Raw genomic sequence first — 17,987 nt, 5'->3', positions numbered from 1 at the left:
AGCCAAGTGGGATTGGGGTAATGATCAGTACCTAAAAGAGTCATCAAGATTGGTTGAAAAAATGTGTGCTGAGATTTCAGGAAACTCGTAGTTTTTTGGAAGCTTGGCAACCCCTTTCCATGAAAGTGGTTTGCGCCAGTCTCTGCTTAGGGCTACATCAATAGGAAACAAACCATAGAGATAGAACTTGGAACTACATTATTGTGTCAAGTTTCAAAGAGCTAGCACAAACCGTGTTTTATTTAGTGTTCCAACTACATGTATTCATATAGGAGAAAACAGAGTGATACCTAAAAATTAAAAATGTTACTGCCAATGAACGGTTTAACCTAGAAGATCAAAATTTGGTGAGCCAAGTGGGATTGGGGTACTGATCATTACCTGAAAGTGTCATGAAGTTCGGTTGAAAAAATTGTGTGCTGAGATTTCAGGAAACTCGTAGTTTTTTGGAAGCTTGGCAACCCCTTTCCATGAAAGTGATTGGCGCCAGTCTCTGTTTAGGGATACATCAATAGGAAACAAACCATAGAGATAGAACTTGGAACTACTTGATTGTGTCAAGTTTCAAAGAGCAAGCACAAACCGTGTTTGATTTAGTGTTCCAACTACATGTATCCATGTAGGAGAAAACAGAGTGAAACCTAAAAATTAAAACTGTGACTGCCAACGAACGGTTTAACCTAGAAGAACGAAATGTCTTGAGCCAAGTGGGATTGGGGTACTAATCATTACCTGAAAGTGTCATCAAGATTCGGTGAAAAAATGTGTGCTGAGATTTCAGGAAACTGGTAGTTTTTTGGAAGCTTGGCAACCCCATTCAATGAAAGTGATTTGCGCCAGTCTCTGCTTAGGGCAACATCAATAGGAAACAAACAATAGAGATAGAACTTGGAACTACTTTATTGTGTCAAGTTTCAAAGAGGTAGCACAAACCGTGTTTGATTTAGCGTTCCAACTACATGTATACATATAGGAGAAATCAGAGTGAAACCTAAAAATTAAAACTGTTACTGCCAACGAACGGTTTAACCTAGAAGAACGAAATGTGGTGAGCCAAGTGGGATTGGGGTACTGATCATTACCTGAAAGTGTCATCAAGATTGGGTGAAAAAATGTGTGCTGAGATTTCAGGAAACTCGTAGTTTTTTGGAAGCTTGGCAATCCCTTTCCATGAAAGTGATTTGCGCCAGTCTCTGCTTAGGGCTACATCAATAGGAAACAAACTATAGAGATAGAACTTGGAACTACTTGGTTGTGTCAAGTTTCAAAGAGGTAGCACAAACCGTGTTTGATTTAGAGTTCCAACTACATGTATCCATATAGGAGAAAACAGAGTGAAACCTAAAGATTAAAACTGCTACTGCCAACGAACGGTTTTACCTAGAAGAACGAAATGTCTTGAGCCAAGTGGGATTGGGGTACTGATCAGTACCTAAAAGTGTCATCAAGATTGGGTGAAAAAATGTGTGCTGAGATTTCAGGAAACTCGTAGTTTTTTGGAAGCTTGGCAACCCCTTTCCATGAAAGTGATTTGCGCCAGTCTCTGCTTAGGGCTACATCAATAGGAAACAAATCATAGAGATAGAACTTGGAACTACATTATTATGTCAAGTTTCAAAGAGCTAGCACAAACCGTGTTTTATTTAGTGTTCCAACTACATGTATTCATATAGGAGAAAACAGAGTGATACCTAAAAATTAAAAATGTTACTGCCAATGAACGGTTTAACCTAGAAGATCGAAATTTGGTGAGCCAAGTGGGATTGGGGTACTGATCATTACCTGAAAGTGTCATGAAGTTCGGTTGAAAAAAATGTGTGCTGAGATTTCAGGAAACTCGTAGTTTTTTGGAAGCTTGGCAACCCCTTTCCATGAAAGTGATTTGCGCCAGTCTCTGCTTAGGGATACATCAATAGGAAACAAACCATAGAGATAGAACTTGGAACTACTTGATTGTGTCAAGTTTCAAAGAGCTAGCACAAACCGTGTTTGATTTAGTGTTCCAACTACATGTATCCATGTAGGAGAAAACAGAGTGAAACCTAAAAATTAAAACTGTTACTGCCAACGAACGGTTTAACCTAGAAGAACGAAATGTCTTGAGCCAAGTGGGATTGGGGTACTAATCATTACCTGAAAGTGTCATCAAGATTCGGTGAAAAAATGTGTGCTGAGATTTCAGGAAACTCGTAGTTTTTTGGAAGCTTGGCAACCCCTTTCCATGAAAGTGATTTGCGCCAGTCTCTGCTTAGGGCTACATCAATAGGAAACAAACCATAGGGATAGAACTTGGAACTACTTTATTGTGTCAAGTTTCAAACAGCTAGCACAAACCGTGTTTGATTTAGAGTTCCAACTACAGGTATCCATGTAGGAGAAAACAGAGTGAAACCTAAAAATTAAAACTGTTACTGCCAACGAACGGTTTAACCTAGAAGAACGAAATGTGGTGAGCCAAGTGGGATTGGGGTACTGATCATTACCTGAAAGTGTCATGAAGTTTGGTTGAAAAAAATGTGTGCGGAGATTTCAGGAAACTCGTAGTTTTTTGGAAGCTTGGCAACCCCTTTACATGAAAGTGATTTGCGCCAGTCTCTGCTTAGGGCAACATCAATAGGAAACAAACAATAGAGATAGAACTTGGAACTACTTTATTGTGTCAAGTTTCAAAGAGGTAGCACAAACCGTGTTTGATTTAGCGTTCCAACTACATGTATACATATAGGAGAAATCAGAGTGAAACCTAAAAATTAAAATTGTTACTCCCAACGAACGGTTTAACCTAGAAGAACAAAATTTGGTGAGCCAAGTGGGATTGGGGTACTGATCAGTACCTAAAAGTGTCATCAAGATTGGGTGAAAAAATGTGTGCTGAGATTTCAGGAAACTCGTAGTTTTTTGGAAGCTTGGCAACCCCTTTCCATGAAAGTGGTTTGCGCCAGTCTCTGCTTAGGGCTACATCAATAGGAAACAAACCACAGAGATAGAACTTGGAACTACTTTATTGTGTAAAGTTACAAAGAGCTAGCACAAACCGTGTTTGATTTAGAGTTCCAACTACATGTATCCATGTAGGAGAAAACAGAGTGAAACCTAAAAATTAAAACTGTTACTGCCAACGAACGGTTTAACCTAGAAGAACGAATGTGGTGAGCCAAGTGGGATTGGGGTACTGATCATTACCTGAAAGTGTCATCAAGATTGGGTGAAAAAATGTGGGCTGTGATTTCAGGAAACTCGTATTTTTTTGGAAGCTTGGCAACCCCTTTCCATGAAAGTGATTTGCGCCAGTCTCTGCTTAGGGCTACATCAATAGGAAACAAACTACAGAGATAGAACTTGGAACTACTTGGTTGTGTCAAGTTTCAAAGAGGTAGCACAAACCGTGTTTGATTTAGAGTTCCAACTACATGTATCCATATAGGAGAAAACAGAGTGAAACCTAAAGATTAAAACTGTTACTGCCAACGAATGGTTTAAAATAGTAGAATGAAATTTGGTGAGCCAAGTGTGATTGGGGTACTGATCATTACCTGAAAGTGTCAGCAAGATTGGGTGAAAAAATGTGTGCTGAGATTTCAGGAAAATCGTAGTTTTTTGGAAGCTTGGCAACCCCTTTCCATGAAAGTGATTTGTGCCAGTCTCTGCTTAGGGCTACATCAATAGGAAACAAACCATAGTGATAGAACTTGGAACTACTTGATTGTGTCAAGTTTCAAAGAGCTAGCACAAACCGTCTTTGATTTAGAGTTCCAACTACATGTATGCATATAGGAGAAAACAGATTGAAACCTTAAAATTAAAACTGTTACGGCCAACGAACGGTTTAACCTAGAAGAACGAAATTTGGTGAGCCAAGTGGGATTGGGGTACTTATCGTTACATGAAAGTGTCATCAAGATTGAGTGAAAAAATGTGTGCTGAGAATCAGGAAACTCGTTTTTTTTGGAAGCTTGGCAACCCCTTTCCATGAAAGTGATTTGCGCCAGTCTCTGCTTAGGGCTACATTAATAGGAAACAAACCATAGTGATAGAATATGGAACTACTTGATTGTGTCAAGTTTCAAAGAGGTAGCACAAACCGTGTTTGATTTAGAGTTCCAACTACATGTATCCATATAGGAGAAAACAGAGTGAAAAATAAAAATTAAAACTGTTACTGCCAACGAACGGTTTAACCTAGAAGAACGAAATTTGGTGAGCCAAGTGGGATTGGGGTACTGATCATTACCTGAAAGTGTCAGCAAGATTGGGTGAAAAAATGTGTGCTGAGATTTCAGGAAACTCGTAGTTTTTTGGAAGCTTGGCAACCCCTTTCCATGAAAGTGATTTGCGCCAGTCTCTGCTTAGGGCTACATCAATAGGAAACAAACCATAGAGATAGAACTTGGAACTACACGATTGTGTCAAGTTTCAAAGAGCTAGCACAAATCGTCTTTGATTTAGAGTTCCAACTACATGTATGCATATAGGAGAAAACAGAGTGAAACTAAAAATTAAAACTGTTACTGCCAACGAACGGTTTAACCTAGAAGAACGAAATTTGGTGAGCCAAGTGGGATTGGGGTACTGATCATTACCTGAAAGTGTCATCAAGATTGGGTGAAAAAATGTGTGCTGAGATTTCAGGAAACTCGTAGTTTTTTGGAAGCTTGGCAACCCCTTTCCATGAAAGTGATTTGCGCCAGTCTCTGCTTAGGGATACATGAATAGGAAACAAACCATAGAGATAGAACTTGGAACTACTTTATTGTGTCAAGTTTCAAAGAGCTAGCACAAACCGTCTTTGATTTAGAGTTCCAACTACATGTATCCATATAGGAGAAAACAGAGTGAAACCTAAAAATTAAAACTTTACTGCCAACGAACGGTTTAACCTAGAAGAACGAAATTTGGTGTGCCAAGTCGTATTTGGGTACTGATCATTACCTGAAAGTGTCATCAAGATTGGGTGAAAAAATGTGTGCTGAGATTTCAGGAAACTCGCAGTTTTTTGGAAGATTTTCTACCCCTTTCCATGAAAGTGATTTGCGCCAGTCTCTGCTTAGGTCTACATCAATAGGAATCAACCATAGAGATAGAACTTGGAACTACTTTATTGTGTCAAGTTTCAAAGAGGTAGCACAAACAGTGTTTGATTTAGAGTTCCAACTACATGTATCCATATAGGAGAAAACAGAGTGAAACCTAAAAATTAAAACTGTTACTGCCAATGAACGTTTAACCTAGAAGAACGAAATTTGGTGAGCCAAGTGGGATTGGGGTACTGATCATTACCTGAAAGTGTCATCAAGATTGGGTGAAAAAATGTGTGCTGAGATTTCAGGAAACTCGTAGTTTTTTGGAAGCTTGGCAACCCCTTTCCATGAAAGTGACTTGCGCCAGTCTCTGCTTAGGGCTACATCAATAGGAAACAAACCATAGAGATAGAACTTGGAACTACTTGATTGTGTCAAGTTTCAAAGAGCTAGCACAAACTGTTTTTGATTTAGAGTTCCAAATACATGTATCCATATAGGAGAAAACAGAGTGAAACCTAAAATTTAGAACTCTTATTGCCAACGAACGGTTTAACCTAGAAGAATGAAATTTGGTGAGCCAAGTGGGATTGGGGTACTGATCATTACCTGAAAGTGTCATCAATATTGGTGAAAAAATTTGTGCAGAGATTTCAGGAAATTCATAGTTTTTTAGAAGCTTGTCAACCCCTTTCCATGAAAGTGATTTTTGCCAGTCTCTGCTTAGGGCTACATGAATAGGAAACAAACCATAGAGATAGAACTTGGAACTACTTGATTGTGTCAAGTTTCAAAGAGCTAGCACAAACTGTTTTTGATTTAGAGTTCCAAATACATGTATCCATATAGGAGAAAACAGAGTGAAACCTAAAATTTAGAACTCTTATTGCCAACGAACGGTTTAACCTAGAAGAATGAAATTTGGTGAGCCAAGTGGGATTGGGGTACTGATCATTACCTGAAAGTGTCATCAATATTGGTGAAAAAATTTGTGCAGAGATTTCAGGAAATTCGTAGTTTTTTGGAAGCTTGGCAACCCCTTTCCATGAAAGTGATTTGCGCCAGTCTCTGCTTAGGGCTACATCAATAGGAATCAACCATAGAGATAGAACTTGGAACTACTTTATTGTGTCAAGTTTCAAAGAGGTAGCACAAACAGTGTTTGATTTAGAGTTCCAACTACATGTATCAATATAGGAGAAAACAGAGTGAAACCTAAAAATTAAAACTGTTACTGCCAACGAACGGTTTAAAATAGAAGAACGAAATTTGGTGAGCCAAGTGGGATTGGGGTACTGATCGTTACCTGAAAGTGTCATCAAGATTGAGTGAAAAAATGTGTGCTGAGATTTCAGGAAACTCGTAGTTTTTTGGAAGCTTGGCAACCCCTTTCCTTGAAAGTGATTTGCGCCAGTCTCTGCTTAGGGCTACATGAATAGGAAACAAACCATAGAGATAGAACTTGGAACTACTTTATTGTGTCAAGTTTCAAAGAGCTAGCACAAACCGTCTTTGATTTAGAGTTCCAACTACATGTATCCATATAGGAGAAAACAGAGTGAAACCTAAAAATTAAAACTTTACTGCCAACGAACGGTTTAACCTAGAAGAACGAAATTTGGTGTGCCAAGTCGTATTTGGGTACTGATCATTACCTGAAAGTGTCATCAAGATTGGGTGAAAAAATGTGTGCTGAGATTTCCGGAAACTCGCAGTTTTTTGGAAGATATTCTACCCCTTTCCATGAAAGTGATTTGCGCCAGTCTCTGCTTAGGTCTACATCAATAGGAATCAACCATAGAGATAGAACTTGGAACTACTTTATTGTGTCAAGTTTCAAAGAGGTAGCACAAACAGTGTTTGATTTAGAGTTCCAACTACATGTATCCATATAGGAGAAAACAGAGTGAAACCTAAAAATTAAAACTGTTACTGCCAATGAACGTTTAACCTAGAAGAACGAAATTTGGTGAGCCAAGTGGGATTGGGGTACTGATCATTACCTGAAAGTGTCATCAAGATTGGGTGAAAAAATGTGTGCTGATATTTCAGGAAACTCGTAGTTTTTTGGAAGCTTGGCAACCCCTTTCCATGAAAGTGACTTGCGCCAGTCTCTGCTTAGGGCTACATCAATAGGAAACAAACCATAGAGATAGAACTTGGAACTACTTGATTTTGTCAAGTTTCAAAGAGCTAGCACAAACTGTTTTTGATTTAGAGTTCCAAATACATGTATCCATATAGGAGAAAACAGAGTGAAACCTAAAATTTAGAACTCTTATTGCCAACGAACGGTTTAACCTAGAAGAATGAAATTTGGTGAGCCAAGTGGGATTGGGGTACTGATCATTACCTGAAAGTGGTAGCAAGATTGGGTGAAAAAATGTGTGCAGAGATTTCAGGAAATTCATAGTTTTTTAGAAGCTTGTCAACCCCTTTCCATGAAAGTGATTTTTGCCAGTCTCTGCTTAGGGCTACATGAATAGGAAACAAACCATAGAGATAGAACTTGGAACTACTTGATTGTGTCAAGTTTCAAAGAGCTAGCACAAACTGTTTTTGATTTAGAGTTCCAAATACATGTATCCATATAGGAGAAAACAGAGTGAAACCTAAAATTTAGAACTCTTATTGCCAACGAACGGTTTAACCTAGAAGAATGAAATTTGGTGAGCCAAGTGGGATTGGGGTAATGATCATTACTTGAAAGTGTCATCAATATTGGTGAAAAAATTTGTGCAGAGATTTCAGGAAATTCGTAGTTTTTTGGAAGCTTGGCAACCCCTTTCCATGAAAGTGATTTGCGCCAGTCTCTGCTTAGGGCTACATCAATAGGAATCAACCATAGAGATAGAACTTGGAACTACTTTATTGTGTCAAGTTTCAAAGAGGTAGCACAAACAGTGTTTGATTTAGAGTTCCACTACATGTATCAATATAGGAGAAAACAGAGTGAAACCTAAAAATTAAAACTGTTACTGCCAACGAACGGTTTAAAATAGAAGAACGAAATTTGGTGAGCCAAGTGGGATTGGGGTACTGATCGTTACCTGAAAGTGTCATCAAGATTGAGTGAAAAAATGTGTGCTGAGATTTCAGGAAACTCGTAGTTTTTTGGAAGCTTGGCAACCCCTTTCCTTGAAAGTGATTTGCGCCAGTCTCTGCTTAGGGCTACATGAATAGGAAACAAACCATAGAGATAGAACTTGGAACTACTTGATTGTGTCAATTTTCAAAGAGCTAGCACAAACCGTCTTTGATTTAGAGTTCCAACTACACATATCCATATAGGAGAAAACAGAGTGAAACCTAAAAATTAAAACTGTTACTGCCAACGAACGGTTTAACCTAGAAGAACGAAATTTGGTGTGCCAAGTCGGATTGGGGTACTGATCATTACCTGAAAGTGTCATCAAGATTGGGTGAAAAAATGTGTGCTGAGATTTCAGGAAACTCGTAGTTTTTTGGAAGCTTTTCTACCCCTTTCCATGAAAGTGATTTGCGCCAGTCTCTGCTTAGGGCTACATCAATAGGAAACAAACCATAGAGATAGAACTTGGAACTACTTGATTGTGTCAAGTTTCAAAGAGGTAGCACAAACCGTGTTTGATTTAGAGTTCCAAATACATGTATCCATATAGGAGAAAACAGAGTGAAACCTAAAAATTAAAACTGTTACTGCCAACGAACGGTTTAACCTAGAAGAACGAAATTTGGTGAGCCAAGTGGGATTGGGGTACTGATCATTACCTGAAAGTGTCATGAAGTTTGGGTGAAAAAATGTGTGCTGATATTTCAGGAAACTCGTAGTTTTTTGGAAGCTTGGCAACTCCTTTCAATGAAAGTGATTTGCACCAGTCTCTGCTTAGGGCTACATCAATAGGAAAGAAACTATAGAGATAGTACTTGGAACTACTTGGTTGTGTCAAGTTTCAAAGAGCTAGCACAAACCGTCTTTGATTTAGAGTTCCAACTACATGTATCCACATAGGAGAAAACAGAGTGAAACCTAAAAATTAAAACTGTTACTGCCAACAAACGGTTTAAAATAGAAGAACGAAATTTGGTGAGCCAAGTGTGATTGGGGTACTGATCATTACCTGAAAGTGGTAGCAAGATTGGGTGAAAAAATGTGTGCTGAGATTTCAGGAAACTCGTAGTTTTTTGGAAGCTTGGCAACCCCTTTCCATGAAAGTGATTTGTGCCAGTCTCTGCTTAGGGCTACATCAATAGGTAACAAACCATAGAGATAGAACTTGGAACTACTTGATTGTGTCAAGTTTCAAAGAGCTAGCACAAACCGTCTTTGATTTAGAGTTCCAACTACATGTTTGCATATAGGAGAAAACAGAGTGAAACATAAAAATTAAAACTGTTACTGCCAACGAACGGTTTAACCTAGAAGAACGAAATTTGGTGAGCCAAGTGGGATTGGGGTACTGATCGTTACCTGAAAGTGTCATCTAGATTGAGTGAAAAAATGTGTGCTGAGATTTCAGGAAACTCGTAGTTTTTTGGAAGCTTGGCAACCACTTTCCATGAAAGTGATTTGCGCCAGTCTCTGCTTAGGGCTACATCAATAGGAAACAAACCATAGAGATAGAACTTGGAAATACTTGATTGTGTCAAGTTTCAAAGAGCTAGCACAAACCGTCTTTGATTTAGAGTTCCAACTACATGTATGCATATAGGAGAAAACAGAGTGAAACCTAAAAATTAAAACTGTTACTGCCAACGAACGGTATAACCTAGAAAACGAAATTTGGTAAGCCAAGTGGGATTGGGGTAGTGATTATTATCTGAAAGTGTCATCAATATTGGGTGAAAAAATGGGTTCTGAGATTTCAGGAAACTCGTAGTTTTTTGGAAGCTTGGCAACCCCTTTCCATGAAAGTGATTTGCACCAGTCTCTGCTTAGGGCTACATCAATAGGAAACAAACCATAGAGATAGAACTTGGAACTACTTTATTGTGTCAAGTTTCAAAGAGGTAGCACAAACCGTGTTTGATTTAGAGTAGCAACTGCATGTATCCATATAGGAGAAAACAGAGTGAAACCTAAAAATTAAAACTGTTACTGCCAACGAACGGTTAAACCAAGAAGAACGAAATTTGGTGAGCCAAGTGGGATTGGGGTACTGATCATTACCTGAAAGTGTCATCAAGATTGGGTGAAAAAATGTGTGCTGAGATTTCAGGAAACTCGTAGTTTTTTGGAAGCTTGGCAACCCCTTTCCATGAAAGTGATTTGGAGAGTCTCTGCTTAGGGCTACATCAATAGGAAACAAACCATAGAGATAGAACTTGGAACTACTTTATTGTGTCAAGTTTCAAGGAGGTAGCACAAACCGTGTTTGATTTAGAGTAGCAACTGCATGTATCCATATAGGAGAAAACAGAGTGAAACCTAAAAATTAAAACTGTTACTGCCAACAAACGGTTTAACCCAGAAGAACGAAATTTGGTGAGCCAAGTGAGATTGGGGTACTGATCATTACATGAAAGTGTCATCAAGATAGGGTGAAAAAATGTGTGCTGAGATTTCTTGAAATTCATAGTTTTTTGGAAGCTTGGCAACTCCTTTCAATGAAAGTGATTTGCACCACTCTCTGCTTAGGGCTACATCAATAGGAAACAAACCATAGAGATAGAACTTGGAACTACTTGGTTGTGTCAAGTTTCAAAGAGGTAGCACAAACCGTGTTTGATTTAGAGTTCCAACTACATGTATCCATATAGGAGAAAACAGAGTGAAACCTAAAAATTAAAACTGTTATTGCCAATGAACGGTTTAACCTAGAAGAATGAAATTTGGTGAGCCAAGTGGGATTGGGGTACTGATCATTTCCTGAAAGTGTCATCAAGATTGGTTTAAAAAATGTGTGCTGAGATTTCAGGAAACTCGTAGTTTTTTGGAAGCTTGGCAACCCCTTTCCATCAAAGTGATTTGTTCCAGTCTCTGCTTAGGGCTACATGAATAGGAAACAAACCATAGAGATAGAACTTGGAACTACTTGATTGTGTCAAGTTTCAAAGAGCTAGCACAAACCGTCTTTGATTTAGTGTTCCAACTACACGTATCCATATAGGAGAAAACAGAGTGAAACCTAAAAATTAAAACAGCTACTGCCAACGATCGGATTAACCTAGAAGAACGAAATGTGGTGAGCCAAGTGGGATTGGGGTACTTATCATTACCTGAAAGTGTCATCAAGATTGGGTGAAAAAATGTGTGCTAAGATTTCAGGAAACTCGTAGGTTTTTGGAAGCTTGGCAACCCCTTTCCATGAAAGTGATTTGCGCCAGTCTCTGCTTAAAGCTACATCAATAGGAAACAAACCATAGAGATAGAACTTGGAACTACACGATTGTGTCAAGTTTCAAAGAGCTAGCACAAACCGTCTTTGATTTAGAGTTCCAACTACATGTATGCATATAGGAGAAAACAGAGTGAAACTAAAAATTAAAACTGTTACTGCCAACGAACGGTTTAACCTAGAAGATCGAAATTTGGTGAGCCAAGTGGGATTGGGGTACTGATCATTACCTGAAAGTGTCATGAATTTCGGTTGAAAAAAATGTGTGCTGAGATTTCAGGAAACTCGTAGTTTTTTGGAAGCTTGGCAACCCCTTTCCATGAAAGTGATTTGCACCAGTCTCTGCTTAGAGATACATCAATAGGAAACAAACCATAGAGATAGAACTTGGAACTACTTGATTGTGTCAAGTTTCAAAGAGCTAGCACAAACCGTGTTTGATTTAGTGTTCCAACTACATGTATCCATGTAGGAGAAAACAGAGTGAAACCTAAAAATTAAAACTGTTACTGCCAACGAACGGTTTAACCTAGAAGAACGAAATGTCTTGAGCCAAGTGGGATTGGGGTACTAATCATTACCTGAAAGTGTCATCAAGATTCGGTGAAAAAATGTGTGCTGAGATTTCAGGAAACTCGTAGTTTTTTGGAAGCTTGGCAACCCCATTCAATGAAAGTGATTTGAGCCAGTCTCTGCTTAGGGCTACATCAATAGGAAACAAACCATAGGGATAGAACTTGGAACTACTTTATTGTGTCAAGTTTCAAACAGCTAGCACAAACCGTGTTTGATTTAGAGTTCCAACTACACGTATCCATGTAGGAGAAAACAGAGTGAAACCTAAAAATTAAAACTGTTACTGCCAACGAACGGTTTAACCTAGAAGAACGAAATGTGGTGAGCCAAGTGGGATTGGGGTACTGATCATTACCTGAAAGTGTCATGAAGTTTGGTTGAAAAAAATGTGTGCGGAGATTTCAGGAAACTCGTAGTTTTTTGGAAGCTTGGCAACCCCTTTACATGAAAGTGATTTGCGCCAGTCTCTGCTTAGGGCAACATCAATAGGAAACAAACAATAGAGATAGAACTTGGAACTACTTGATTGTGTCAAGTTTCAAAGAGCTAGCACAAACCGTGTTTGATTTAGAGTTCCAAGTACATGTATCCATGTAGGAGAAAACAGAGTGAAACCTAAAAATTAAAACTGTTACTGCCAACGAACGGTTTAACCTAGAAGAACGAAATGTGGTGAGCCAAGTGGGATTGGGGTACTGATCATTACCTGAAAGTGTCATCAAGTTTGGGTGAAAAAATGTGTGCTGAGATTTCAGGAAACTCGTAGTTTTTTGGAAGCTTGGCAACCCCTTTCCATGAAAGTGATTTGCGCCAGTCTCTGCTTAGGGCTACATCAATAGGAAACAAACTACAGAGATAGAACTTGGAACTACTTGGTTGTGTCAAGTTTCAAAGAGGTAGCACAAACCGTGTTTGATTTAGAGTTCCAACTACATGTATCCATATAGGAGAAAACAGAGTGAAACCTAAAGATTAAAACTGTTACTGCCAACGAACGGTTTAAAATAGTAGAATGAAATTTGGTGAGCCAAGTGTGATTGGGGTACTGATCATTACCTGAAAGTGTCAGCAAGATTGGGTGAAAAAATGTGTGCTGAGATTTCAGGAAAATCGTAGTTTTTTGGAAGCTTGGCAACCCCTTTCCATGAAAGTGATTTGTGCCAGTCTCTGCTTAGGGCTACATCAATAGGAAACAAACCATAGTGATAGAACTTGGAACTACTTGATTGTGTCAAGTTTCAAAGAGCTAGCACAAACCGTCTTTGATTTAGAGTTCCAACTACATGTATGCATATAGGAGAAAACAGATTGAAACCTAAAAATTAAAACTGTTACGGCCAACGAACGGTTTAACCTAGAAGAACGAAATTTGGTGAGCCAAGTGGGATTGGGGTACTTATCGTTACATGAAAGTGTCATCAAGATTGAGTGAAAAAATGTGTGCTGAGAATCAGGAAACTCGTTGTTTTTTGGAAGCTTGGCAACCCCTTTCCAGGAAAGTGATTTGCGCCAGTCTCTGCTTAGGGCTACATTAATAGGAAACAAACCATAGTGATAGAATATGGAACTACTTGATTGTGTCAAGTTTCAAAGAGGTAGCACAAACTGTGTTTGATTTAGAGTTCCAACTACATGTATCCATATAGGAGAAAACAGAGTGAAACCTAAAAATTAAAACTTTACTGCCAACGAACGGTTTAAATAGAAGAACGAAATTTGGTGAGCCAAGTGTGATTGGGGTACTGATCATTACCTGAAAGTGTCAGCAAGATTGGGTGAAAAAATGTGTGCTGAGATTTCAGGAAACTCGTAGTTTTTTGGAAGCTTGGCAACCCCTTTCCATGAAAGTGATTTGCGCCAGTCTCTGCTTAGGGCTACATCAATAGGAAACAAACCATAGAGATAGAACTTGGAACTACACGATTGTGTCAAGTTTCAAAGAGCTAGCACAAACCGTCTTTGATTTAGAGTTCCAACTACATGTATGCATATAGGAGAAAACAGAGTGAAACTAAAAATTAAAACTGTTACTGCCAACGAACGGTTTAACCTAGAAGAACGAAATTTGGTGAGCCAAGTGGGATTGGGGTACTGATCATTACCTGAAAGTGTCATCAAGATTGGGTGAAAAAATGTGTGCTGAGATTTCAGGAAACTCGTAGTTTTTTGGAAGCTTGGCAACCCCTTTCCATGAAAGTGATTTGCGCCAGTCTCTGCTTAGGGATACATGAATAGGAAACAAACCATAGAGATAGAACTTGGAACTACTTTATTGTGTCAAGTTTCAAAGAGCTAGCACAAACCGTCTTTGATTTAGAGTTCCAACTACATGTATCCATATAGGAGAAAACAGAGTGAAACCTAAAAATTAAAACTTTACTGCCAACGAACGGTTTAACCTAGAAGAACGAAATTTGGTGTGCCAAGTCGTATTTGGGTACTGATCATTACCTGAAAGTGTCATCAAGATTGGGTGAAAAAATGTGTGCTGAGATTTCAGGAAACTCGCAGTTTTTTGGAAGATTTTCTACCCCTTTCCATGAAAGTGATTTGCGCCAGTCTCTGCTTAGGTCTACATCAATAGGAATCAACCATAGAGATAGAACTTGGAACTACTTTATTGTGTCAAGTTTCAAAGAGGTAGCACAAACAGTGTTTGATTTAGAGTTCCAACTACATGTATCCATATAGGAGAAAACAGAGTGAAACCTAAAAATTAAAACTGTTACTGCCAATGAACGTTTAACCTAGAAGAACGAAATTTGGTGAGCCAAGTGGGATTGGGGTACTGATCATTACCTGAAAGTGTCATCAAGATTGGGTGAAAAAATGTGTGCTGAGATTTCAGGAAACTCGTAGTTTTTTGGAAGCTTGGCAACCCCTTTCCATGAAAGTGACTTGCGCCAGTCTCTGCTTAGGGCTACATCAATAGGAAACAAACCATAGAGATAGAACTTGGAACTACTTGATTGTGTCAAGTTTCAAAGAGCTAGCACAAACTGTTTTTGATTTAGAGTTCCAAATACATGTATCCATATAGGAGAAAACAGAGTGAAACGTAAAATTTAGAACTCTTATTGCCAACGAACGGTTTAACCTAGAAGAATGAAATTTGGTGAGCCAAGTGGGATTGGGGTACTGATCATTACCTGAAAGTGTCATCAATATTGGTGAAAAAATTTGTGCAGAGATTTCAGGAAATTCATAGTTTTTTAGAAGCTTGTCAACCCCTTTCCATGAAAGTGATTTTTGCCAGTCTCTGCTTAGGGCTACATGAATAGGAAACAAACCATAGAGATAGAACTTGGAACTACTTGATTGTGTCAAGTTTCAAAGAGCTAGCACAAACTGTTTTTGATTTAGAGTTCCAAATACATGTATCCATATAGGAGAAAACAGAGTGAAACCTAAAATTTAGAACTCTTATTGCCAACGAACGGTTTAACCTAGAAGAATGAAATTTGGTGAGCCAAGTGGGATTGGGGTACTGATCATTACCTGAAAGTGTCATCAATATTGGTGAAAAAATTTGTGCAGAGATTTCAGGAAATTCGTAGTTTTTTGGAAGCTTGGCAACCCCTTTCCATGAAAGTGATTTGCGCCAGTCTCTGCTTAGGGCTACATCAATAGGAATCAACCATAGAGATAGAACTTGGAACTACTTTATTGTGTCAAGTTTCAAAGAGGTAGCACAAACAGTGTTTGATTTAGAGTTCCAACTACATGTATCAATATAGGAGAAAACAGAGTGAAACCTAAAAATTAAAACTGTTACTGCCAACGAACGGTTTAAAATAGAAGAACGAAATTTGGTGAGCCAAGTGGGATTGGGGTACTGATCGTTACCTTAAAGTGTCATCAAGATTGAGTGAAAAAATGTGTGCTGAGATTTCAGGAAACTCGTAGTTTTTTGGAAGCTTGGCAACCCCTTTCCTTGAAAGTGATTTGCGCCAGTCTCTGCTTAGGGCTACATGAATAGGAAACAAACCATAGAGATAGAACTTGGAACTACTTTATTGTGTCAAGTTTCAAAGAGCTAGCACAAACCGTCTTTGATTTAGAGTTCCAATTACATGTATCCATATAGGAGAAAACAGAGTGAAACCTAAAAATTAAAACTTTACTGCCAACGAACGGTTTAACCTAGAAGAACGAAATTTGGTGTGCCAAGTCGTATTTGGGTACTGATCATTACCTGAAAGTGTCATCAAGATTGGGTGAAAAAATGTGTGCTGAGATTTCCGGAAACTCGCAGTTTTTTGGAAGATATTCTACCCCTTTCCATGAAAGTGATTTGCGCCAGTCTCTGCTTAGGTCTACATCAATAGGAATCAACCATAGAGATAGAACTTGGAACTACTTTATTGTGTCAAGTTTCAAAGAGGTAGCACAAACAGTGTTTGATTTAGAGTTCCAACTACATGTATCCATATAGGAGAAAACAGAGTGAAACCTAAAAATTAAAACTGTTACTGCCAATGAACGTTTAACCTAGAAGAACGAAATTTGGTGAGCCAAGTGGGATTGGGGTACTGATCATTACCTGAAAGTGTCATCAAGATTGGGTGAAAAAATGTGTGCTGAGATTTCAGGAAACTCGTAGTTTTTTGGAAGCTTGGCAACCCCTTTCCATGAAAGTGACTTGCGCCAGTCTCTGCTTAGGGCTACATCAATAGGAAACAAACCATAGAGATAGAACTTGGAACTACTTGATTTTGTCAAGTTTCAAAGAGCTAGCACAAACTGTTTTTGATTTAGAGTTCCAAATACATGTATCCATATAGGAGAAAACAGAGTGAAACCTAAAATTTAGAACTCTTATTGCCAACGAACGGTTTAACCTAGAAGAATGAAATTTGGTGAGCCAAGTGGGATTGGGGTACTGATCATTACCTGAAAGTGGTAGCAAGATTGGGTGAAAAAATGTGTGCAGAGATTTCAGGAAATTCATAGTTTTTTAGAAGCTTGTCAACCCCTTTCCATGAAAGTGATTTTTGCCAGTCTCTGCTTAGGGCTACATGAATAGGAAACAAACCATAGAGATAGAACTTGGAACTACTTGATTGTGTCAAGTTTCAAAGAGCTAGCACAAACTGTTTTTGATTTAGAGTTCCAAATACATGTATCCATATAGGAGAAAACAGAGTGAAACCTAAAATTTAGAACTCTTATTGCCAACGAACGGTTTAACCTAGAAGAATGAAATTTGGTGAGCCAAGTGGGATTGGGGTACTGATCATTACTTGAAAGTGTCATCAATATTGGTGAAAAAATTTGTGCAGAGATTTCAGGAAATTCGTAGTTTTTTGGAAGCTTGGCAACCCCTTTCCATGAAAGTGATTTGCGCCAGTCTCTGCTTAGGGCTACATCAATAGGAATCAACCATAGAGATAGAACTTGGAACTACTTTATTGTGTCAAGTTTCAAAGAGGTAGCACAAACAGTGTTTGATTTAGAGTTCCACTACATGTATCAATATAGGAGAAAACAGAGTGAAACCTAAAAATTAAAACTGTTACTGCCAACGAACGGTTTAAAATAGAAGAACGAAATTTGGTGAGCCAAGTGGGATTGGGGTACTGATCGTTACCTGAAAGTGTCATCAAGATTGAGTGAAAAAATGTGTGCTGAGATTTCAGGAAACTCGTAGTTTTTTGGAAGCTTGGCAACCCCTTTCCTTGAAAGTGATTTGCGCCAGTCTCTGCTTAGGGCTACATGAATAGGAAACAAACCATAGAGATAGAACTTGGAACTACTTGATTGTGTCAATTTTCAAAGAGCTAGCACAAACCGTCTTTGATTTAGAGTTCCAACTACACATATCCATATAGGAGAAAACAGAGTGAAACCTAAAAATTAAAACTGTTACTGCCAACGAACGGTTTAACCTAGAAGAACGAAATTTGGTGTGCCAAGTCGGATTGGGGTACTGATCATTACCTGAAAGTGTCATCAAGATTGGGTGAAAAAATGTGTGCTGAGATTTCAGGAAACTCGTAGTTTTTTGGAAGCTTTTCTACCCCTTTCCATGAAAGTGATTTGTGCCAGTCTCTGCTTAGGGCTACATCAATAGGAA

Source organism: Spermophilus citellus (genome assembly GCF_964194105.1).
Source record: "Spermophilus citellus genome assembly, chromosome: 15".
In the NCBI taxonomy this organism is placed as follows: Eukaryota; Metazoa; Chordata; class Mammalia; order Rodentia; family Sciuridae; genus Spermophilus; species Spermophilus citellus.
Note: the sequence above shows the minus strand (reverse complement) of the source record.